Source organism: Cupressus sempervirens, chromosome 6, assembly GCF_028749045.1.
Source record: "Cupressus sempervirens isolate cs-2001-9-10 chromosome 6, ASM2874904v1, whole genome shotgun sequence".
In the NCBI taxonomy this organism is placed as follows: Eukaryota; Viridiplantae; Streptophyta; class Pinopsida; order Cupressales; family Cupressaceae; genus Cupressus; species Cupressus sempervirens.
In genome coordinates, this window is record NC_143123.1 from 428,864,715 (window position 1) to 428,890,307 (window position 25,593).

Consider the following 25,593-nt stretch of genomic DNA (forward strand, 5'->3'; position numbering starts at 1 on the left):
ATAGTAGCACTGATGAGGAAGATGTGGAACAATTGGAAGCATTGCTAGCTAGAAGATTTCATAGAGGCAAAGGAAAATTCAAAAGTAAGCTACCTATCATTTGTTTCAATTGCAATGAAGTAGGACATATTGCTGCAAGGTGTACATAGAAAAAGGAATACAAGGAAGGCAACAAGTACAAACATAGAAGAGAAGATGATAAGAAAGATCACAAAGACAAAGGCAAGAAGTGCTATATTGTTGAAGAAGATTCTAATGATAATGATGATGAAGTTGTTTATGTGGCCATGAAGGACAAATCTAATGAAGAAGAACCTACAACACTGGTAACATGTATGAACAAGAATGAAAAATAGATCATAGACAGTGGATGCTCACATCACATGATAGGAGATAAAAGTAAGTTTGTTAACTTTACTCAGTATGATGGAAATAGTGTTAGATTTGGTAATGATGCTCCATGTCAAATCAAATGAAAAGGTTCCATTAAGCTTACAGAGAAAATTTCATGTGAAAATGCATACTATGTTGAAGGACTAAACTACAATTTGCTAAGTGTCTCACAGTTAGGCAATGTAGGGTGAAAAGTGGAATTTGGAAAAAAAACTACAAAAATCTATGATACTAATGATAAATTGATAGGAAAAGGAGATCAAACAAAAAGTAATATGTTTTATCTTTATATGGAAAATGCTTCTTGTCTTGTTGCAAAATTTGATGATGTGTGGTTATGGCATAGAAGGCTATGTCATATCAACTTTGATAATCTAATCTATATCGGTAAAAATAAATATTAGTAAAATGAAGAAAGTTAGAGGTTTACCTAAACTAAAAAAACTTGATAATATTATGTGCAAACAATGTCAGCTAGGAAAGATGACCAAGTCAAGTTTCAAGAGTAAAAACTATACATCTAAAGAAATACTTGAGTTAGTCCATACTGACTTATGTGGTCCAATAGAAGTACAGAGTTACAAAGGAGATAAATATATAATGTTGTTTATAGATGACTATTCCAGGATCATGACTATTATGTTTTTAAAGCAAAAATCTGATGCTTTTCAAATGTTTAAGTGATATGTAGCTAGTGTTGAAAAAGAAATAGGAAAGAGTCTGAAATGCCTGAGATCAGACAGAGGAGGTGAATTCACATCAAATGAATTTGAGATATTTTGTAGAGACAAAGGAATCAAGAGACAAACATCAACCCCTAGAACTCCTCCACAAAATGGAATTGCTGAGAGAAGAAATAGATCTGTGATTGATTGTGCTAGAATATTAATGATGGAAAAGACTATTGCTCTAAAATATTGGAGAGAAGCTGTAAGTGTGGTTGTTCATACACTGAACTGAGTACAAGTCAAGAAGGGTACTAATGCAACACCTTTTGAATTATGGTATGGTCACTCACCCAATGTAAAGAATTTCAAAGTATTTGGTTGCAAATGTTTTATCCTTAAAGATGCTAGCAATGGAAAATTTGATGCAAAAAGTGATGAAGGCATATTCCTTGGTTACTCCACTAGAAGTAAAGTGTATAAGTGTTTAAATACTAACACTGACAAAATTGTGGAAAGTGCAAATGTAAACTTTGATGAGCATGCAGATGTCCAAGTTGAAAAACCAAAGAGAATGGATGAATACAAAACCTTTGTGTATTCTTATGAAGGAATGCCTATTGATGAGGATACTAACAAACAAACTAGAATTCAATAGCAAGTTTCAATCTCAATCGAGTCACAACCAGTGAATGTCGAGCTGCATTCAGAAGCCGAGTTGCAGAATGAAAGAAATGCTCATTCTATCTCTGAAGTCAGTACACATGATAGAGATGTAGAACTACTTGAAAATGAAGTGCATAGTGATCTTGAATCTAAAAGATCAAATATGGAAACAAGGACAAAAACAAGATTGTCCAAATATGTGAAGAGGCATCACCCTGTTGAACAGATAATTGGTGACAAAGATGCAAGATCAATGACAAGGAATAGACTAAGAAATGAATCATGTCTGTTAAGAAAATTTGAACTTAAGATAGTGTATGATGCATTACAAGATGGTGACTGGTATAAAGCTATGGAAGAAGAGATTGATCAAATAAAGAAGAAAAAAACCTGGAGTTTGGTTCCCAGACCAGTTGACAAGAATGTGATTGGCACCAAGTGGGTATTCAAAAATAAGCTAGATGAGAATGGTGAGATTACTAGAAACAAATCCAGACTAGTATGTAAGGGTTATGCTCAAGAAGAAGGATTAGACTATGGGGAAACATTTGCCCCTGTTACAAGAATGGAAGGAGTAAGAACTTTACTTGCATATGCTGCATATAAAGGTTTTAAAGTCTATCAAATGGATGTAAAATCTAGTTTTCTGAATGGTATATTGGAAGAGGAAGTCTATATTGAACAACCAGAGGGATTTGTTGATGAGAATAGCAAGGATATGGTTTGTAAACTACATAAAGCACTCTATGGTCTGAAACAAGCACCCAGAGCATGGTATGAGAGACTTCACAAGTATCTAATGCAAATAGGATTTGAAAGAACTAATGATAACAGCAACATGTACATCAAATTAGAAGAAGGTAAGGATATTATTGTATCTGAAATCTTTGTGGATGCCATAGTGTTTGGAGGAAAGGAAGTGCTTTGCAAAGGTTTTGCTGACAAACTGAAACATGAGTTTGAGATGTCTATGTTTGGAGAGATCAATTTTTTTGTTGGTTTGCAAGTACATCAACTAAAACATGGTATATTTATGACACAATCAAAGTACATGAAAGAGATAATTAAAATGTTTGGATTAGAAGACTCCAAACCAATTAGCACACCTATGGCAATAGGACATAAACTATCCAAAAATGATGTATCAGCCAAAGTTAATCAAAAAATGTATAGATCCATGATTGAAAAACTACAATATGCTGTACATAGTAGACTAGAAATAGCATTAGCAGTTGGTATAGTGGCTAGATTCTCTACTAATCCTAAAGAGAATCATTTCATAGCAGTAAAAAGAATAATGAGGTATCTCAAAGGAATTGATGATTTTGGCCTGTATTATAAAAAGCATGAACAGTTTGAGCTCAATGCATACACAGATGCAAATTGGGGAGGCAACATTGATGACAGAAAAAGCACAAGTGGAGGAGCATTATTTTTAGGTAAAAGACTAGTTACTTGGACTAGCAAGAAGCAAACATGCACATCTCAATCCACTGCAGAATTAGAATATGTGGTAGCAGCAGTCAATTGCACAAACATTGTGTGGCTCACACATTTATTGAAAGGAATGAAATAAGAGGTATCCAAACCTGTGATATTTTATTGTGATAATACAAGTGCTATAAACATATCCAAGAATCTAGTAATGCATGCAAAAACCAAGCATATTGCAATCAAATATCACTATGTCAGAGAATTGGTAGAAGACAAACAAGTGAAGATGGAGTCCATCCACACAAAGGATCAAACTGCAGATATCTTCATCAAACCATTTCCCAAGGATGCTTATGAATATCTAAGAGGCAAGCTGGGGTTAATGTCCCTAACTTAAGCAGTTTAAAGAAAACAAGCTGCCCTGCATCAATAGGAACAAATCATTGAAATATCAGAAGAATGATGAAGAGGATGACAACATAAGTAGGAACTCCAAATCAGTCACAAGCATGGTGATAGAGGGACAAAACATGAGATGCAAAGCTTATATTTCGCATGTTAAAGATGCTACATCTTTGGAATTTATGTCAAAGAGGGAGATATATGCAAAAAATTGATCATCAATACAAAGTGAGAGGGAGATATATATGAAAGAGAGAGATATATGAGATCAGTAGTAAGGATGTAGTAGTAAAGAGGGAGAAGCAAAAAGTCATAGAAAACTATAGTTTTGGTGGTAACTAAGTTGATCAATTGATCAATTTGGTTTGCCATCAATGCCAAAGAGGCAGATTGTTGGAAATGATTGACAAGCTCATGAATGAAGAGTAATGGAACTGGTAAAGAATGTTTTCAATCATTGTTTTGTCATTGATGTCAAACTTGCTACTTGTAGGAATGACAATTGCTTTAGTGATCTACATACTATAAGTTGGTTGATTGATAAGGAGGTGGCAATTAATAAGATGTAACTAGAGTACCTAGAGAAAGGTTGAAGTTATGATGTTGTAATGAAGTATAAGGATCAGCTAAGCCATTGATGAAATAGTGTTTTGATGGCATATTCTAAGACATAGAGGATGGACACACCAAGACATATCAAAGATCTAAGGATTAACTAAATCCTAGTTAAAGATCAAGTGCCGAACAGATTCTCAGTTGAAGCCGAGCAAAGTTCAATTTTAGTATGTGCTGAGTAATCTTCCAGTGCCGAGTAATCTTCAAGTGCCGAGTAAATATCAAGTACCACGTAATCTTCAAGTGTCAAGTAAAGATTAGGTGCTGAGTAAAGATTAGGTGCCGAGTGAAGATCAGGTGTCGAGCATGATTCAAGTGCCGAGTAATATAGAAGACACTGAGCATCAGCAAACCAATAATACCAAGTTGCTGCATTATTTTGAAAATTAAAGATTCACCAGATTTGAGCTGACATGGTAGTTATCTAAAATTTTGTGAATCAGATTGAAGATAAGAATGATGAGCTGGTGGCACAGAACACTATGTAAAATGTTTTTGATGAATGTAATTGGATTCTAGATCAAATTTCTAGATAAGAGCAAGATATGGGATAGATACATTGTATCTTACCTAATCTACTGAAACCCTAAAGTTGGAGAGGGAGAATCGAGCGAGAATGGTATTCTAGATTTCTATTTAAGGGGTCATGAGGCCACGAAGCAAAGAGAGATGGTCTAGCATGAAGTGCTGAAGAAGGTGCTAAGGTGGAAGAGAGTAAAGATACTCTGCTTCGATAGGTGACCATAGATGTGATTGCATTGGTATGATGAGTAAGAAGACTCAAGGTGATGAAGCTTGAGATGACAAGTTGATAGATCTGAAGTGATTAAAGCCAAGCAAAGGATTGAACTGAAGTGTGATCTATAATCTGCAAGACATGTTGTAAGTTGTATCAGATCAAAAGCAATTATTGTTACTCTCTAGTAATTGTAACAGTTAAAATAAATCCTATGGACTTAGGTTGGTTTAATAGCCATGTCGTAAATCTTTTAACAGGGTGACATTCTACGTGAATGTTCCAAAGTCCTTTAAACATGCCCATTCCTAATAGTATGGTGAAATCCTCTAACAAGGTCACATTTAACAATGTGTTGTAGCCTTTAACGAGGCGGGCCTTTAACAAGGTAGACCATCAGAAGTGGTTGAAATCAATTGCGTAGTTATTTTGTGGGTATCATTCCCACTCCAGTTTTACCCTCTTATTCTAGGAGGGTTTCTGGGTTATCAAATTCTTAGTGTTATGGTGTGATGCATGTTTACCTTTTTATAGTTGTTTAATGTCCAATTGCATGCATGATCATTTCAGTTATGCACCATTAAGGATTTGTAGAAAAAGTATTATTAGGGCATTTGGACCTTTAATAACTGATCCACCCCCCCCCCCCCCCCCTCTCAGTTATTCTAAAAGAATTATAACAAATATAGTGACCCTGGATAACTAATGTCACTGCAAAAGGACCTACTAGAACTATGTGAACCAACTCAAGAACAATTGATGCTCTCAAAGGCTTCCCTTTATCATACTTCTCTTCTAGATGCATATCCATTGAACAAGTTGAACATTCATGCTTAGAAAAGTTGATTGTAGGTAGACCTTTGACCATATTGTTTGAGCTAAGTTGATGAAGATAGCAGAAGGTAAGATGTCCATACCGCTTATGCCATAATTTTCTCTGTGAATGAGATTGAGTCAACAAGGTATGTGAAGGAGACTTAGGCATAAAGTGGGAGAATTAATAAATCCTTGTGTTATGATTGAATTTACCCACTACAACCAATGAATCATCTTTAAGATTACACACCATTACTAAATTAGGAAGGAACTCAACTTTATTGTTATCTCCATAGTAAGTGATTTGGTAAATTGAGATGAGATTAGTGCTAAGTTTAGGAACATAGAGAACATCTTTGAATTCTCCATTTTCCATCTCAACTTTTCCTTTCCCTTCAACTTCCATTTCTGTATCATCCCCTACAAAGATGTGAGGTACCTTAAACTATTTTAATGAAGAAAAGTGTCCTTTTGAAGAACTCATATGATACAAGGCACCTAAGTCAAGAATCCATTCCCCTGAAGAACTTGAACCAGCCATAAGTGCTTGCCCTTTTTCCTTTGAAGTGGATGGAGTTGAATTCTAGGAAGCATTTGGCACATTGATTTTGTTCTTCCTAAATAGGTTTTCCAAATCATCTATTCTCTTAGAATTACAATGATGCTCATCATGATTTAGTTTCTTGCAATATGCACAAAATAGTTTATCCTTCTTGGGATTGTTTCTCTTCTTGTTGGAAGAAGAATTTTCTTGTTGTGAGGAGGTAGATTTTTGTGTCTTTGATTGTGATTTTGCCTTCCACTACTTTTTATTTCTATTGGTAGAACTTTTTTCACTTTGATTTTATTGGTTCTCATTACTAGCCACCAATGCTATAGACTTGGATGACTTTAAGAATTCCCATATCTATCAACTTGGATTGTTCCAACATCAACATTTCTACAAATGCATCAAATGAAGGCTTAGTGAAGGAACTTCCCATGATCAACCTATGAGTGTTGTAACTTGAAATAAAAGATGCATACTTCGAAGGTAGCCTCTTCAAGATGTGATGAATCAATCTATCATCCTTCATGGGATTACCACAATCCTTAAGTAGTGCTCTCAATTCATTTGTTTTGCTGACATGGTCTTGAATTGTGTCAAAATTCTTAGAATCCAATAGAAGTAGGTCATCCTAAATTTGGAATCCCTTTTCCTCATCCACCTTACCATACAACCCTGAAAGTTTGTCTCAAGCAGCCTTGGCTTCCTTAAAGCTAAAAATGTGGAAGAAGAGATCTCTATGAACACAACTCTGGATGATTCCTAAAGCCTGATTGTCTTTAATTTTCCAATCAACTAGTGTTGTAGCATCAATGGGTTTGGTAATTGTTCCATCAACATATAGATTTAAACTTTTTTCCATTAATTTACTCCATACAATATCTTTCTATGTAGTATAATTGTGTGAAGTTAGAAGTGGAGTTTTAGGTGAACCCATGATGCAGAAAATTAAAAGAGCACAAAAGAGAGACATAAGAACACAAGACACACCCCCCTATTCACTCAATCAAAGAACCTCCCCAAAAATTATGCTTTTGGCACTTTATATGTAGTTCATTTACAATAGGCCACTTGTCAAAAATGGACAAAAGTGGACTTTTGATTTTGTTGTTTACAACTACCTTTTGAGGTTCAAATCTGGTAATAAGCATTGTAGCTCAGATGTATGACAATTTTGAAGAGTAATCGAAGTAATACAATGCAAAAAAGGACCTAATTTTGAAAGTGATATTTTTTTCCACACAACCTTATAATTTTATTGCATATGTAGAAAGTAGACAAAAAATTAGGAAATTTCAAAAAAATGGAACCTAAAAAGTGTCCAAATGAGCCCGTACGAAGCATTTGAAGTTGCAAAATGTAGGATTGGACAAGTACATTCACCATAAAATGAAATTTTTGACAAATCCATGTACCAAAACTCAAAAAGAATACCACCACTAAATTTTTTAGATGTATGACAATTTTGAAGAGTAATCAAAGCAATACAATGCAAAAAAGGACCTAATTCTAAAAGTGATATTTTTGTCCACACAACCCTATAATTTCATTACATATCTAAAAAGTAGAAAAAAAATTAGGCACTTTCAAAAAAATGGAACCTAAAAATGTGTCCAAATGAGCCCGTACGAAGCATTTGAAGTTGCAAAATGTAGGATTGGACAAGTACATTCACCATAAAATGCAATTTTTGACAAATCCATGTACCAAAACTAAAAAAGAATAGCACCACTAAAAAGTTCAGGAAATTTTATCCAAAATAAAAAAAATTGCACTAACTTGGAGTTTGGATGACTGAGATATGGCCTCCCAAAGTCGAACTGTCAAATCAAAACTTAATCTAAAGAGGAGTCTGGGTAGCAAACTACTGTGTTATATTTGATGTCAAAATGGCTTCCATAATAGTGCAATTTGGCCTACAAATGACAGTCAAATGACCATCAATTTTAAGCCAATAAAAAGGTGACATCAAAAAAAAAGATGCCTCTGACTGATGTGCTAGTGATGTCAGCATACAACTGATGACATCAACTATATGGATGCTAATGTTAGTAATATAGAAATGACATGTGGTGGTAGGAATGGTAGGTATGGGAAGCTGATGTGTCAGGTGAGCTGGCAGGTTGACATATGCAGGAGGTCCACGTAGCAAGTTTTTGTAATTGTGTGTTGCCGATGTGGGCTTGGATATGTTTACACCAGCATCGAAAAAGAAAATTCTGAGATATACACTGGTTGTTGGTGATGTAAGTAGCAAGTGCTGAAAACCCTTCGGTGTTACCAGGATGGTGATTCAAAAGTTAGGAGTCATCGTGAAAGCTTATTGCTAGACAGAGTGTTAAATATAGTCACCGATAACAAGTTTTAACAGCCACTAGTGGGATTGTTGTAAATGTCAGTGGTGATAAAAAATCACACATTCATTATGGGTACACCCTACAGGTGTATAAAAACAAAATCCTACAATTTGAAAAGAAATCAGAGCTGTCATGTAATGTAATTGTTGGATATTGTCATCGGGTTAATGTTGGAATGTATGCGAAAGCCAAAATTTGTGCATAGCTTTGGTTGAGAGGAATTTGGTTTTTGATAAATGTATGATGGAATATTCTAAAATTATAGTGAATATTCCCTGTGAGGGCCAGGGTTTCACCACCCGATTCCTGCAAAAAAATTCTCTACAGGCCAAGTAGGCTGTTTTTTTTGCAAAAATACAATCTGAAAATTGCTAAGAAAATAAATATAGATCCAAAAATAATCAAACAAATCTGAAAATGATCATACTGAATTTGTAAATTAGGCCTTTGGGTGCTAGTTTGGAGAAAAAATTTCCTTAAATTTGACTATGGCCTAGGGTAGGTGAATTTATTGCCAAATTTTGCTGAATTGACATTTCGGACACTTTGGCAAGGTTCATTTTGGCTCTAGATGCTCCAAATGACTATGATACTCCAGATTTGAGTCGAGATCCTCTAAGAGGTGAACCAAGAAAATGGTCTCCAATGGCTATCTGAAGAGAAATTCCCTTAGCTTTGATACAATTTATGAATTTTTCTTAGGGAAAAATCACCCAAGATCAAGGAACTCAAGCACAAACACATAATAGACCAAAGTATGATTAGAATAACAATATGATATTCAATTGATGTATACACAAACACACACAAGGAGTGCCTATATATAAAGGCCTCTAAAATGCTTCTAGAATGTCTAGGATTTATCAATATGATAAGCCTCACAACTAAGCACATGTCCACCAAGTGTGGATTATCCTCCATTAAGCACATGAGTTAGTGCAATGATGAGAGGATAAGCCTACAAAGGTGTGTCATGTAAAATTATGTTGAAGACACCATGTGCTTAATTAAGAGTGTGAATAATTGTGTTGTCAACATGACAACTCATATGAGTATGCAAACTCTTAGGTGTCTAACCTAATAAATAATAAAATAATGCATTGACCTAAGTAAACTTAAGTAAAGTGTAATAAGTAAATACTTATTTACACCAATAATATCAACATCTAGAAGAAAAGGAACTTTCATCTCTAAGTTCTAGTTCTAAAAATACTAGATTGCTTAGTGATCTCTTTACAACTCCTTTTCAAAATGAAGAGGTTTACCAGGATAAAATAATTTCATCACTAGGGGATATAATCTTCTAGTCTGGTGGGTCTAAAGGAAGGGATCAACATGTGGTATCAAGAGGTATTTAACAAGTCAAATTTGGTTTAGAGAAAGTTCCATTCTTAGAGAGGAATCTCATTGACCCTAGTGATCCCACCAAATCTAAGATGACAACAAAAAAACATGATGATTTATTGGTTGAAGTGGAGGTTCTTAGAAAGAAAGTTACAAAGGAAGATACCAAACACATACAGTTAGAAAAATAAAAGGAGAAGGTCATTATGAATGCTCTTTTTGAAAGAGATAACTTGCTTAGGAGAATGACCATATTTAAAGAGAAAAATAAGAGGTTAGAAGAGAAATCTACACCTTTACACTTAGATGTGTTTGGAGATATTGAAGAATCAGATCAAAAGTTCAAGAAAAAGAATGTATTTTGCATGAGAAACAAGGATCTTTCATCACACAAGTCCAACCATATAAACCTATTGAATAAAATAAATCTAATCCAAACATAGTTGACCTTACTACTAAGGATTTTGATAAAGAAAAACAAAAGGTTGTGGCAATTCAAATAAATGAGCCACTATTTTTTATTAAGAAAAATAGGTTTTACAGGGATCCTGAAACCTAAAAGTTTTTACATAATATCTAAAATAATAATATTAAATAAAGTCCAAACCCTATGTAGCTACCTATAAAAGCTACAACAAAAAATAGGCCTACAACCAGGAAACAAAAGCTAGAAACGAAACACTAGCCCACAACCAGTAGACACAAAAGCACTTAACTAAATATAGTACGAAGGAAAAAAATCAGACAACTAGCAATTATTTCTCACTACCTGGATCATGTTGATTTTCTACTTCCTCGTTGGTGCTCTAGATCTCTACACCCACATGTTCCTAGTTTGAGTCATTGGTTCATTGCACTTGGCCCCTAGTCTCTTTCATCTCACCCTCAATCTTCCTGAAGTTCGAGTTGGCCTTTTCACCCTTTTTCCCACCAATTCTTGCATTTTTTAGCAGTTCACCCAAGCTATTGATGTTCTCATTCAGAATGTTTAGGGTTGTAATCACCTAATTAGCCAAGTTTTGGTTCGATATCTCCATCTTTTGCACCCTTTTCTCAACCTTCAAGATACAATCCTCCTAGCCAATAAGATGACTCTAGTCATTACTCATCTTGTGGCCTTCCTCAAAAATCTTTTTCTCCTTGAGCATCTCAATCTCATAGAACAACCATTTGATAGAACAAAAATTGTCTATCATGTTATTTTTGGCATTGTTAAGCAGATTGAGCTTTGTTTCCCTTGCATTATTAGAAATTTCCACTAGAGTAGGGTCTATGAGCTCATTGAAGTGGGCTTTTCCTTATATATCCTCTAGGACCTGTAGTTTCACTTTCTCCCTAACAATCTCCATCTTCATCATTTGGGTATTGAAATTTCTCCCTAACCTCCTTCTATCTTTCATAACTATCTCCCCACTATCTTCCACCATAGTATCCTTAATCTCCAAAGATGGAGAGATAGAAGGTAAGGGCCCCAAATCCTCTGGAGTCTGATCTTTTTCCTCTTCTAGCTGTAGCTCCTCCTCAGCCTTTCTCTTTTTGGGGTTCCCTGACTAAATAGACATATCTTCTCCCATCTTCCCATTGTCACCCCCCCTTCTTCTCTTCCTCTGACTCCATTTCCTCTTCCTCTTCATTATACTCTTCTTCCTCATGTTTCACTGGATTATGGGTTAATCCCAAAGGGCTCTTTCTGCTAGGAATAGCACTGGAGGGAGGAGGAATTTTCTCCCCCCACCTTAGACTTCTTTCCTTTCAAGGAGGTGTTTTCCTCATCCTCTAAGCTGAGACTTTGAATGTCCTCAGAATTCGAGTAGTTTGAGCTCCCCATGGCCTCTAAATCATCCCCATAGTGGCATAAAGATTTCCCCCTCGTTTGAGTCTTCAGATATATTAGCCTATTGTTACACCCAAGGATACTCATGGTATGTCTCAAATTTATTTGGAGTTGGAAAAGGAAAAAAAAAAGAGAAGATTTGGCCACACAGTTGGAGAAAGTTGAGAATGAAGCTTAGGTTGCAAAGATGAAGAGGAAGATCCTAGTCTTAAAGTCCACTTCTAGTATAACCATGGGACAAGCTCAACTTTCACAAGGTATATCCTCTAATCTAGTTTTTGGCCCAAAGGCAAGTAGCATAGGGATATCCTATCCAAGACCAACCTCTTTCTCTACTACAGTAGGTTAGCAAGGTGTAGGGCAACAAGGGAAAATAATTATGCAAACTCAAACTACTAGACCTAGTTCTAAAAATGTTTTAGGATTTTAGAGAAAACCTATATAGATGGAAAGATATAAAAAAATGTCCTTCATGGATATTCCCGGCTATCTAAATCCCATTCCAAATGAATTGAGAGATAAGGCCTTAAATTTTTCTAGAAACAATGACATTAGTGGTGAGGAATACCTTAGGAAATTCACTGACATGTTGAATGATTATGAGGTGGAGCATGAAGATGTTGTCATGAAATTCTTTGTACATTTACTCATTGAAGATGCCAAGGATTGGTTTAGAAAGCTCCATGATTATAGTATTGGTTCATGGGATGAATTATAAAAATTCTTTAAAGAGTAATATGGAGATAACACCAATGCCAGTTTTGTTTTAAATGAGTTTAACAATATCAAGAAAAATCAAAATGAGTCTACGTTTTATTTTAATGTTAGATTTCAAAAGGGTGTGTAAAAGTTACTCCAAGTCATGAAATTAGATGAGAATGTATGCCTAACCATATATTTCAATGCTTTTGATAGTAAGATTGCATATATGTTGAAAGATAGAGATCTTAAGACACAAAGAGATGCTTTTAGAGTTGTGAATATTGAAAACAATAGAAGAGCCTCAAGAAATTTGGGGAGGAGAGATGATCCAAATCTTTTCAACCCTAGGGAAAATAAGAAAGGTGGTTATAAACCTATTGCAAACAAGAAGCTTGAAGAGAACAAGATGGATTGGATGTTGAATTTGTTGAAAAACATGAAACCTTCACTGGGTAATGTCAACAAGCCTAATATTGGTGACAAACCATAGTTTAACAACAATTTTAATAGGAAAACTAGATTGCAAAATTACCCCTGCAACACATAATGAAGGATGGTAAACCCATTCGTAACTATGTGCAAGGTGCAAATGAGAAAAATACACTAGATCCATTGCAGAGAAATTATGTGAATGTTGTTGAAGAAATGCCTTGGTGTACAATTTGTCAATCCCCATATTCTCCTAAGTATTGTGAAATGGCTCAATCAATCTTTGCATCTCAACAATCAAAATTAGAAGAATCAATGGAGGAGAAAAATAATGATGATGTGGCCTATAACATAGTCACTTCTTGCTATGATTGTGAAGAGTCAGATGTAGAAGAATTAGAATGGGATGTAAACAATCAATGAAGTATATATGGGAACTATCATCAGCAAGTATTTTTAGATGACAAGGAAGAAATTGATGATAGAGCATGCAACATGACATTAGAGGTAGGACACATGAACTTGAGGAAGCCATCCAAGGAGGAAATTGACAAGATAACTATAGAAATGGTAGCCCAACTTTAGATTAGTTATAATCTAAGAAATAGGACATTGAATGATAATGCTACTAAATCATCTAGTATCTTCATCAAGGATGTTACCCACAAATCAATTGATACTGACAAAGGAAAGTGTGCATTGGTTGTCAAATTAAAGAGTGTTAACAATAAGAAATAGGAACCCAAAAAGAGTTTGCTAGTTCAAAGTGATGATAAAAAGAAAGATCCTATTGCTGCAAAGGAACTTGAACTAGGGATTGATAACCACATTGAGACCACTATTGATCAGTTACAAGGAAACAAAGGTATGCCTACTCAAGTTTTTCCATATGATCCTATTGATATGATAAGCATGTTGTCACAAATCATTGTCAAATTTCCTTTATCTAAAATATTTAGAATAAAGGAGCATAAAAGTAAATCGTTAGTGTGGTTGGAAAATATTGGAAATAAATCACCTTTTAGGAGATAGGATCCAAATCCTTTCTAAATCAAAAAAATGAGGAAGAAGAGGTAGTTTCTCAGATTGCACTGATGTATGTAGACAATTCTATAGAAACATATATAGAAAACATTGACCCTTTCTTTATGTCTAATTATAAATGGCAAGACTATAAAGAACTATATGATTGAATCTAGTTCTACAAACACTATTATGTCTTTTAAGATCATGGAGTCACTTAGTTTTGAAAGTGGATACTAAGCATAACAAATGTTGTGCCTTAGATTCAAGGGAAGTCCCTATCATAGGTACTATTAGTGCACTACAATACAAGTTAGCAACATATCCTGATAGTGATATTACCATGAGTGTTCTAGTAGTGGATACCCCTCCCCAATGTCATGTTGTTGTCAAGGAAGTGGAGTGTTTCCATTGGGGGCTATCTACAATGTAATTTATCCTTTTCTACTTTCCATATTAGTGACAAAGCTATCAAGGTGAGTAGGGAGCCTAGAGTAACTCACATGATAGAAGAAAGCATAGATAATGATGTTACATGTTTCCTAGATATTGATATAAACACCTTTAGAGCTGAGGTAGTTATTCTAGAAAAGGAAAATGCTCTCACATTGATTGCACAAGAAGTGGCTAAATATCTTGATTCAAGGGAATTATGGAATATGTACTTTGATGATGTCAATTCAAAGGAAGGATTAGGGGCTAGAGTGGTTCTTGTATCCCCAAATAAAGAAACCTTTAGATGCTCTTTTACTTTAAATTTCACATGTACAAAAAATATAGAAGAGTATGAGGAACTCTTGTTGCATTTGAAGGTAGCTAAAAAACATGGCATAAAGAAGTTACATGTGATTGGTGATTTAGAGTTAGTAGTGTCTCAATTAAGGAAAACCTATGCATCCAATAATAAAAGGTTGAAAAAATATAGAAATACTATGTGGGATGAGATTGAATCCTTTGATGCATTTGGAATAGGTTGGATGGATAGGACCAATAAAAAAATGGTTGACTTACTAGCTAATGTGGCTATCAAACTAGATGATCTATCTTTTGCAAGGGTCTCTAAAACTAAAACATTGATGAGGCTTTCAATACTAGACAACATTTAAAATTGTCAAGTATTCGAAGATGAACAAGATATATTGAAGTTCCTCCTAAGTGAAGATAAATATAATGGGCAAGAACTAGATTATAGTGCATTAGTTGAGGGTCAAGAAGTCCTGCAACTTAAAAAAAATAGAGTACCCAAAGGATTAGTATTGTTGGAAAGTTTTTTTAATAGCTAGGATAGAATTAAATTAGAAGTGCAAGATGATAAGCTAGAAGAGTTGGAAGAGATCAACCTTGGAACAACTGAGTCTCCAAAAAAGGTGCATATAGGTAAAAATTTATCTCCCACTATAAGAAAATATTTTATTGATCTATTAAAAAAATTCTAGCATTTTTTTTCTTGGTTGTATGATGATTTAAAATCCTATAGGGAAGATCTATTCAAGCATTTTATCCCTTTGGAGGATAATGTTAAACCATTTAGGAAGAAATAGAGACCTATTAATCCTACATTGGCTCCAAAGATGCAAGAGGAGTTAATGAAACTTAGAGATGGAAGTATCATAAAGACTATATGACATTCTACTTGTGTTTCAAATTTAGTACTGATCAAAAAGAAGAGTGGAGATATCAGGTTATGTGTGGATTTTACAAAGCTAAATATTGCCTCCTTAAAGGATAACTATGGTTTACCAAACATGGAGGCTATGTTGCAACAAGTGACTAGTTTGGAGTTGGTGTCAATGATGAATGGATTTTTAGGTTACAATCAAGTGTTAGTTGATGAAGCTTAATAGTATAAAACTTCCTTCACAACACCATGGGGGACTTACATGTATGTTAGGATGCCTCTTGGCTTGACCAATGTAGGGGCAATTTCCAAAGAGCTATGGATGTTTCTTTTACTGACTATATAGATAAATTTATGGTGGTATACCAAGATGTTCTAACTACTTATTCAAAGAAGGAAGAAGATCACTATAGACATTTGGAGAAGATTCTTATCAAAGCTTTAGAGTATGGAGCTTCCCTTAATCTAAGAAAGTGTGCATTTGGTGAAACATAGGGAAAAATTCTTGGTCATATAATATCCAAGGGAGGAGTAAGGATTAATCTAGAAAGGGTTGCTTCCATAGATAAAATCCCCTAGACAAATAATGTAAAAGGAATCCAGTCATTCTTTGGTCAAGTGAATTTTCTACGAAGACTCATACCAAATTTTGATGAGATCAGTAGGCTAATCTCTAAAATACTCAAGAAAGGATCAGAGATAAAATGGGATGGGAAGCCCTTAGTTGCATTCCAAGAAATTAAAGAAGCAATAAAAAATGGCACTAGAATGTTGAGAACTCTAGAGTATGGTAAACCTATGCATATGTTTTCCTTTGCTTCTTTTCATAGTATTGATGTAGTATTACTCCAAAAGAATGAGCATGGGTTCGAGAAACCCATTGCATTATTTAGAAAATCCCTTTAAGCAACTAAGATTAAATATGAATAATTTTAAAACAAGAATATGCCTTAGTAAAAGTAGTTAAGGATAGGTGTTATAATCATAGCTTTTATCCCTAGTGATGTTGTGAAGGACAACTTCCCCCAAAAATAAGTTTCTGGTAGGAGGTGTAGATGGATAAATAGGGTCCATGAGTTCAACATAGATGTCAAAATTACAAAATTAGTGTGGGGTCAAGGCTTAGCTAAACTTATGGCATAATCTAATTTGGATGCAAACCAAATTATATTGTAGATGACCAACACTACTCATGAATTTGTAACATGGATCAATCTAATTGGTACAAGGATATTATTCACTATTTATAGTACATGTCTACCCCACCTACAATGAATGACAATGATAAGATATTTGTAAGACTTCAGGCCATTAGGCATATTATTGAAGGATAATTATGGCAGAGGAATATTGAAGGCATAGTGTTGAAATGTGTTGACAAGGAAGAGTCAATCAAAGGTTTAGCTGAGATGCACAATGGAGTGTGTGGTGGTCATTATATGGCCAAGATAACAAACCATAAGGTGATAAGGTCTAGATTTTGGTGGCCAACCCTATTCAAAGATGCTCATGCATCAATCAAGAAGTGTAACCTATATTAGAGATTTTTTGGTAAGCTAAAATTCTCTAGAAATACACCATTAAAACCAATGGAGGTTCAAGAACCTTTCCAATAGTGTGTAACTGACTTTAGAGGTGAAACATCCAACAAGTCAAGTAGTGGTTACTCATGGATTCTAGTTGCTATTGACTACTTCACGAAATGGATAGAGGCCATTCCAACTAGACAGTCAACTAGTAAAGTTGTGAATGATTTCATGTTAAAAAATATAATTACTAGGTTTGGATGTGAAAAAAAAAATTTGATAGATAATGCTATGTGCTTTAGATCTAATGAATTTGTACAAGCTTGTGATAAATATAGCATAACCAAGTCAACCTCTACCCCATATCACCCACAAGGAAATAGATTGGATGAGCCTATAGAAAAGAGTTTATTGAAGATCATCAAAAGGATATTAGATGAAAACAAGAAGGCTTGGGACTCCAAATTATCTTTGGTGGTATGGGAAAACATCATGACAATTAAGAAATCCATTAGGTTATCACATTTTTTGATTTAGTATATGGGATCCAAGCTAGATTGCCCCAAAATAATATGATAAGTATATATAAGTTCATCCAAAAGTATGATGGTGATATGCCAAAAGATATACAAGAGAGGGTTGATGAGGTCATTGGATTGAATGAACACAAAATAGAAGCATCAATAAGAAATACCAAATTACAACTACAACTAAAGCACCTATTTGATAAAAAGGTAATAGAAAGAACATTTGTACCTAATAACCTTGTAATAATGTGGAATGCAAGGTTAGAAGATAAATAAAAGCATGGAAAATTTAATATTATATGGCTTGGTCCCTATTAGATTGATTCCAATTGGGAAGAAGACTCATACATACTAAGGGAACTCTTTGCTAACATTCTTGAACTAACAATTCATGGGTAGTTCTCGAAAAAATACTTATGCCAAGGATTATTTTTCTTTCCAAGACCAATACTTTGGCTTTGTACATGTTGTGTTTCCTTGTATATAAGCATGTTTCCTTTTTTGTGTGTTGTTGTTTCTCTTTGTAGCATTGTCAAATGAGTGGTTTTCTCTAACCAAAAATTTTGAGCCCTTGCATGAACAAAATTAGTTCATCATCCACATACAGAGCCATTGTTAGCCCTATTTTGTAGGCTAATAAAAAAATTCTAGATCTTTGAAGTAATGGTCTATTTACAATGCTAGAGGGTTTTTTTTGTTTTTTTTTTTTATCTCTTGCCTTAAATTTCTAAGACCTTGTTTTGAAATGCCATTTACCTTTTAATCCAAGTGTTTTCATGTCCCGAGTCATGTTTTTTTAAGTTTCTTAGACATTCAAAACTTTGCAGTAAAAAATCAAACCTTTAACATTCTAATTTTTGAAGTAGTGGTATCATATATATCACATCATCTCAAGCTTTTGTCTTGATTGTGAAATTATAGTTGAGGTCAAGTAGTATGGACAAATGGTGTAGCTTTGCATTTACTTATTTGAGACTAAAGGTTTCATGTTGTGAAGTGGTGATAGGCAGTCAGGTGCAACATTTTTGGTCATTGTATAAGGTTAGAATTTCAAGTTGTGAGTTGGCAATTCAAAGGTTTCAAATTATGGTCACTATGTCACTGCAGTTTTCTTGATGGTTGTAATTACACTTGGGAAGTTGCAAAATGGATAAAGTCATCTATTAAGAGTGAAATCGCTAATGGAAATACTTTTATGAAATTACAAGTTGCAATGTTGCAAAGGTCACACGATAACTATAAGTATAACATCTCTATGGTTTGACCTATGAAGTGATTTCGAGTTACAAGGTAGTGATGATAGTCTAAAAGGTTAACCACTACTTCTCTAGTGTATTTTCATGGTTAAATTTTTAAGTTGTGAAGTAGAGATAAAAGGAAAATTAGTATGATCACAACATTGCATGTTGAGGAATGACATCATAATTTCAATCTGTAAAGCTATGATAAGGAGTAACAGAGTATCAAAGAGCAATATCTCCACTTAAATATGCCCTAGTCTATTGACCATTGTGATGCCACAATGGATCATATAAAGTGTTAAATGCTACTTTGCAGGTGAGAAGTCTAAGCATTAAGTTAAGGATGTGATGACACAATGAAGTTTAAATGTGACTTCTCAGAGTGTTCTTAAGATTTAAGACATAAGGTTGTAATATTGTGAAGTTAGAAATAAACTACTAAGGGCAACAACTCAATTACATTAGACTACTTGTAGCTGATAGTAGCAAAGTGGAGATTCACTAGGAGCACAACTTGGCAAGGTTCAAAGAAATGTTAATGTTTAGGTTTGTGAAGTCTTTGAAAAATAGAAATGTAAAGCTAATAGTTTGGTGCAGCATCACGATAGCTACTAGCCAGTGCTAGGATATTTTTGTGATGTGGAGATAATCATGGAGTAAAGAAAAATGCAATCTCAAAAAGGTTAAGGGCATGTTGAGATTGATAGTCACAAAGGCACAACTAGGGTTAAGAAAAAGTCAATCACAACATCCTAGGTTCTTAGTTGAAGTGTCTTATATTGAGAGGGAATAAATTTTAATGCAAACTACAAGGTAGTTAAAGTAATTAATGGATGAAAAATTGATGAAAGTGCAGTATGATTGCTGCAAAATATGAATGAAAAGTGCTTTCTATAATTTTGAAAGATTTCATGCATGCAAACTTGAATGTCATTAATACCATTTTAACTTGCAAAAGATTTTAAGAAGTTGGTGTAATGAGATTTTCTTGTCATTATTCTAAAGTGGTTGACATTTCTAAAAAGATAATTTGTGAAAAGAATTTAGTAAGTTTGTCAGAGTTGCAGAAATGGTAGAGGGAGAAGGAAAGTTGATTGCTAAGGCATAGATTGAAGAGCTTCCTGCTAGTTTGAGTCAAAGTTGTTAGAGTAATTAGTTGTTTTCACTTATTAATTAAATCACTTTGATTTAATTAATTAAGTTGCCTATTACTCTAGTTTTCTTAAGCTATCTTGTAGGTGCATATAATTAATATTTTATTAATTATATTGTGCAACTTAGCTTTTTTAGGCTTTAGGTTACCCTTTTCGGGTTTTGATCTCCTTTATAAGGATTGTTCTCTTTGCATTTTTCATTATGAAGATCCGTTGAATAATATTTTCTTCATCTGAGTTTTTCAGATCAAAACCTTGCCTCTTCTTGTCTTTTTCTTCTCTACGACAAGTTTTCTGCATGCAGGTTTTCTTGGGCTTCGTGGATTTGTTGTGCACTTTTGCTCAAATCCTACATGGTATTAGAGCTATGTATTTAGTACTTCATCCTACATATTAGGTGATTGCAGTGGCTGGCTACCTATGCATTTCGGTGAGATGGATCATCTACCATATAGACACGCTCGGTTCGTGCCTTCTATTTCCATGGAGGTTCTACAAATCAGCATTTTGACAGAGTTTTTCGGTTCTTCATGCTTCAGTGATTCTCTTCTGATCTCTTTGTTCCTTCTTCTAGAACATTATTTGCTATCTCTTTTTGGAGTAGGGTTTTTCCCATGTGGTTTTCTCTATTTCTCCTCTTTATAGAGATTTTTTTGTGATTGGGTACCTAATCAGGCCTTGTTACTGGGACCCAATTTTCTGCTTTCATAGCTGTGCTAGGTTAGCTTACCTCCTGAGCTTTGCTTAAGGGGGGGTGTTAGAGTAATTAAAAAAGTGTTGCCACTTCGGTGGAGGTGCAGTTGAGGAAGGCGGCAGAGCCACTGGTGGCCGCAGTGGTGGGCAGGTGGTGCCATCGGCAACCACTGCCGCTTTGCAGCCTTCGCCGCCAGTGGCGCTGCTCGCCCACCACCGCAGCCACCAGCAGCTCTACCGCCTTCCTTAGCTTTGCCTCCACCCAAGTGGCAGCGATTTTTTTTGTGAAGTTTTAAAAAAAAAATTATTATTATTTTATTTTTTTAAAAAATAATTCATGCATTTCGGAGGTCCTGGTGGTTTTTTCTCAGTAACTTGAGCATACAGATGTATTTTTTTGATCTGAAAAATGCGTCAGAAAGTTGGTTCTAATACAGAGATGATGGTATAGGTGTTTCTAGGTTTTGATGTAGTTTGGTTGCTTGTTTTGGAATTCAAAGCTCGATGTTCTATTTTGCACTCCGAGAGGCGTATCTTGAGCATCCGATCTTTGATTTTGGACTTCTTTATATCGCTGGAAAGCTCTTTTTGTGCTCTTTACAGTGATGCTAGTTGTTCTTCCAAATTTTATTCTAGGCACATCCTATTCAATCTTTTGCATTTTATCATTCTGGTGGATATCCTATTTGTTTTAGGTTTGAGGATTGATTTTGTTACTTCAGATACTTTGTTTTGGGCTCTACCTTCTGTTGTTTTAGCCTTATGTTTTTTCTGATCTTGTTGATATTCATTGTAAGCATCTTTATGCAATGCACTGAGATAAAGTGCCACTCTTGCATTTCAAGATCCTTTTCATCATTGTGGTTTTTTGTACTCACATTATTTTATAAAGTGCCATGGGGGGATAGTTGTTTGCCAGTTTTGTGCCCTCTTCCTCTTTTTTCCTCATGTAGTGTCGATGACACGTGCCTTTATTGGTGTTTGTACCTCACTCTCGATGTGTTTGGTTCCTATGTTGTAGGAGATTCTTTGGCCCACCTTTTTAGCCACCTGTCACCTCACCTACATTAAGGGGGGGTTATATTATTGTTCTATGCTTCTTTGGTTGATGGTTCGTTGGTGTGAGCTACGTATTTAGTACTTGATCCTACATACTAGGTGACTGTAGTGGCTGGCTACCTATGCATTTCAGTGAGATGGATCATCTACGATATAGACACACTTAATTCATGCCTTCTATTTCCATGGAGGCTCTACAGATCAACATTTTGATAGAGTTTTGCGTTTCTTCATGCTTCAGTGATTCTCTTCTGATCTCTTTGTTCCTTCTTCTGGAACATTCTTTGCTATCTCTTTTTGGAGTAGGGTTTTTTCCATGTGGTTTTCTCTATTTATCCTCTTTATAGAGATTTTTTTGTGATTGGGTACCTGATCAGGTCTTGTTGTCAAGACCCAATTTTCTACTTTCATAGCTGTGCTAGGTTAGCTCACCTCCTGAGCTTCGCTTAAGGGGGGGTGTTAGAGTAATTAGTTGTTTTCACTTATTAATTAAATCACTTTGATTTAATTAATTAAGTTGCCTATTACTCTAGTTTTCTTAAGCTATCTTGTAGGTGCATATAATTAATATTTTATTAATTATATTGTGCAACCTACCTTTTTTAGGCTTTAGGTTACCCTTTTTGGGTTTCAATCTCCTTTATAAGGATTGATTTCTTTGTATTTTTCATTATGAAGATCCATTGAATAATATTTTCTTTGTCTGAATATTTTAGATCAAACCCTTGCCTCTTCTTGTCTTTTTCTTCTCAGTGACAGGTTTTCTGGATGTAGGTTTTCTTGGGCTTCATGGATTTTTTGTGCGCTTTTGCTCAAATCCTAAAAAATTAAGGCTAAGAATCCTAATCCTTTTGTAGATAAATGGGTATACTTCCTACCAGGTTCTTCAAATGTGTAATCTGTGAATTCCCATGCTTTGAGAGATCCATACAACTTTTGCATACATCCAACTATTTCTAATACAAATGGAAATGGGATTTTCTAGTTCTTTTATGAGAATAGATTGAAAACCTTCAACTTCAAATCCTTAGACTAGAAATTTGGGTAAGCTAGTAATGCCAGAGGTTTTTGTTGATGTATAATTTGTGAAAGTGTTGATTAAAGCATATAATCCAACTAGCCATCCATTTCATAAGAAGAATCAAAGTGTACTATTAACACTAGACAGGGACACTTTCATCAAAGCTTTTGATCTAGGAGGACCCTTGACTGTTGAGATTGATTTCAAGAAGCTTGGAACAACTTTTCAAACTCAAAAAAATTTCTTCACTAGACGAGTCATGAAAAGACACATTCTTCTATCTCTGAAGGAGAAGGGTGAAATTCCAAAGAAAGTAAGGGATTTCATGCCTCTTAAATATTTCAGAAGGTATCTCTAGCATACAATCTTTGGCCTAAATAAAATATTGGAGATTGATGGAACTATGAATGCTACTGGTCTGATATATATAATGGTTATCAATATAAAGGACCAATTCACAAATGTGGGGTATGATTATGCCACACATCTAATAAATACTATTCAAAATGAGATTGTTGTGACACAGAAAGGAGAGTTGAAGAATTTTAAGTTTTACAAGTACTCGTTGCTAATGCATTTGATCTTCTATAAAAAATTTAGCTACATCAAACCTAGCTTCATTGAAAAAATGAAAGATATTGAAGGGAATTCACTAGTACAACTATGGACAAGGGTATGGAATGGAATTTACCCTTATGCAAATTCTCTCTCTTTCTACAATGATTTTTTTTATCCCATTTTAAACATGTTAGGTGATGTTTATGAGAGGATCCCAAGAGTTGTTAGGAAATATATTAAACCATCTAGATGTTATGATGATGACCACAAATGGGGACATGACTGGGAAAGTGTTTTTCTTTTTGATAAATGAGGGTTTATGGATTCCCACAACCACCCATCTTTTTCCTAAATATGTACCTAAGAGGTTGGGAATTATGAAATTCTTTTGGCAACTAATTCTAACGAATAGAGAGTATCTAGGATCCACATTAAAATTGGGGCTTTTCTCTATAAAATTTTTGAGATTGGTGATTTCAATATAGGAAAAGAAGCAATTGATGAATTTGATGCATTTATTAGAGATTCAAGGGCATATGATCCTAAAAATCTTGTTAGGAACACCCTAAGACAAATAAGGGGATACAATTTTCCCCTTCGAAAACCTCTATGGGAGGAAGACATCATAATTGACTTTTTAGATGAAGATAAGTATAGGGATCAAACCTTGAAATGGATAGAAATTATGGTGATTGAGGATTAAAAGAAGAGAGTTGATCCTTCATTCAAAAGTTTCTACCATGATGAGAAACACTTAGACAAGTTCAATAAATGCATTCAAAATTATCAAGAAATTATGTCTCAAGTGCCTATAGAGTTGAGAAACATAATGGAACATGAATATTCTAAGAGAGACATTGTGCTAGAAGTGGATGAAGAGGAAGACCAACCTTAAACATTAGCTTGGGCCCAAGGAGAGAGAAAGAAACAAAAATTGATTGAAATTCCACATAAGATAAGAGAGAAGGCCCTCCAAATAATGCAAAGAAAAAGAAAATACTTTGACAATTTAAGGAAGAGATTTATAATGAGATAGGCCACTAAAATTGAGAAGACTCCTAGCAAGCTAGAAATTAAAGCTAAGATGATAGACAATATGATCAATCAAGCTCAAGCTTTCTTGGGATATGATGAATTTGTGAAAATTGATGAATTCAAAAGTTTTCTTTTCAAATTAAAACAAAATGAATTGTCCTTACAATTGCAACTAGGAGACTCTAATGAAAAGAAATCAAGCTCAGGAGTTCTTTGGATATGATGAATTTGTGAAAATTGATGAATTCAAAAGTTTTCTTTTCAAATTGAAATAAAATGAATTGTCCTTACAATTGTAACTAGGAGACTATAATGAAAAGATGGTTGAGATGGTAGGCAAGCTACAGGCATATGATACTGACAATGAGACTCTTACTGTGGAGGAGGCCAGAGATTTGGTTAGGAGAAGTGATATGTTATTTCTTCCTGGTTGGGATTTGTGTTCTTTTATGCTAGATTAGATTGAAAGATAGGAAAAGTCTATATCTTTTGAGGATGTAAGCATAGATGAACAATTAAGAGGATCAGGGTATAACATTGATGCCAAAAATATGGCAATATGGAGCATTGCCCCATAATCTAAAAAACCAAGAGTGATGGAAATCAAAGATTCACCATAAGGGAGTGTAATATTTTGGATTATTCATTCTACTTCTGGCAAATAAATTTATTGTTTGTTAGACACAGTGTCACTTATGAGTGAGGATAAGTTGAACTTAATTGAGAAATAGTTATATCAAATCTATAGTAATTATATAGATATTAGAAATAAGTATGAAGAAGAAATGAAAAGGACATATGTATGTGAGTGTAGGATTGCTGAACTGGAAGTTGAAGTCCAAACATTTAAGTCTTCTACCAGGCGTATAACTGAGCTAAGTAATAAAGAGACTCAAATATAAGGAGATGCATCAAATAAAATTGGAATGACTTATCAACCATCGAGTATGGATGTGGATGAACAAGATATAGATAAAGAAGTAAAGCTAAGGACAATGAAGAATATGTTTTCCTGCAAGATGGGTGTCTTGAAAAAAATATCACAAAATATTCATAGTAGTTACATAACATTGCAAGGTGTAGAGTACTAGTGTTTTCAAGCACTATCCTTACTTTCTCCTCTCTCTTTTTCAAAAATTTGGGTCCATATATGCAAATTTTTGATAAAATTTTCCCTATATTGACTCAAAAAAAAGAA